Here is a 1,375-nt window from a genome sequence, read left to right as displayed (position 1 = left end):
GCAAGTCCCGGGAGAACGGTGTTCCCATCGCCATCCTTTCCTGCCCCCTCCGTTGCCCAGACCTTGGTCCAAGCCACCACCAGCTTTTGTCTGGGTGACTCCAGCAGCCTCCTCTACGATCCCCTAATTCCATTCTTGTTCCCGCTACAATCAACTCTCTACACATCAGGCAGAGGAGGGGTCTTTTCAGAATAGAATCAGATTTCATTATTTTCCTTCTTAAAACCTTCGAGCAGGATCCCACTGCTGTCGAAATCAAACCCCTTCTCCTTACAGCGGCAAGAGCGGGTCCACAGTGATCCTCATTGACTGTAAGCTGACCTGACCTGGTCTTCGACTCCCTAACATTGATGTTGCCTCACTGCCTGGTCCCCTCTCCCTCCAGATCTTTGCAAATCTGGCTTTTTCTTGACCTTCTGGTTGGTTGCAGCCTAAATGCCACGTCCCCAGAGAGGCCTGACCACCCGCTCATTACCGCATCACCTGATTTTAATTCTCCATGTATCTCGTATCACTGACCTATGTTTTCTTATGGTTTCATCCCCCGCCAGGATGCACCCCAGGGAGGGCGTGGCTCTTGGCTGGCCCCTCCGTTGCTGGAGTCCAGCCGCCTTACCGTCCTAGTGATATTTATTGGATTATGCTTTTGAATCAATATATATCTTTTAAAGACACAAATGAGCTCATACTATACACACTGTTTTTGCCTCTTCTTTTGCTTAATAATAAGCGTTGGTGTTCTCTGCTTCCCTGTTCTTTGAAACACCTCCATAGTCCCATTACATGGAAGCACCATAACTTAATTGACCAGCCCCGCTGTGATGCCTGTTTTGACAGTTCGCAGTCTTTGGCGAAGCAAAGCTGATTATACTATTAGAGGAGAGAGGGTGCGAGTCAGACTTGGAGAGGAGCGATGGGATGGGATGGAGCAGAACGGTGCATCACCTCACCCTGCAACGCTGGGATCAGGGTTGGTTTGGAGCAGCGATGTCCCAAAGAAGTTTCAGCAATGATGGAAACGTTTGATTATCTGCTGTGTCCCATCTGGTAACCACAAGCCAGACTTTTGAGCCTTTAAGTTATGGCTATGGTGACTGACGAGCAGGATTTAAATTTTCACCTTCCTTAAATGAAATGCTAGTGGCTATGGCCGCTGTCGAGGACAGCCTAGATTTAGGCAAAGGACTTCCACTGAAGGATATCACCCATGCCCAGCCCTGAACAGTTCGGGCCATTGTGACTGGGCTATGGACGGGAACAGGATGGCAGAGCGTTCATTGTGTAGAGGCAAAAGGTCAGGCAAGAAGCTGTCACTAGAGGGAAAATAAATCCCAAGCAGACTCGATTCTTTTCAGGGTTTTTTTTCTTGACTAAC

The 1,375-nt window shown here is 48.8% G+C and overlaps 1 protein-coding gene across 1 annotated transcript in view; it reads left to right on the top strand.

The window, feature by feature from the left end:
* LOC109382239 (kinase suppressor of Ras 2) overlaps positions 1 to 1,375 on the top strand; it is a 259,184-nt gene that overhangs the window by 70,386 nt on the left and 187,423 nt on the right. The window lies entirely within an intron of this gene.

This window comes from Hipposideros armiger, unplaced genomic scaffold (genome assembly GCF_001890085.2).
Source record: "Hipposideros armiger isolate ML-2016 unplaced genomic scaffold, ASM189008v1 scaffold_62, whole genome shotgun sequence".
NCBI lineage: Eukaryota > Metazoa > Chordata > Mammalia > Chiroptera > Hipposideridae > Hipposideros > Hipposideros armiger.
Note: the sequence above shows the minus strand (reverse complement) of the source record. Positions and strands in the feature narration are given on the sequence as shown.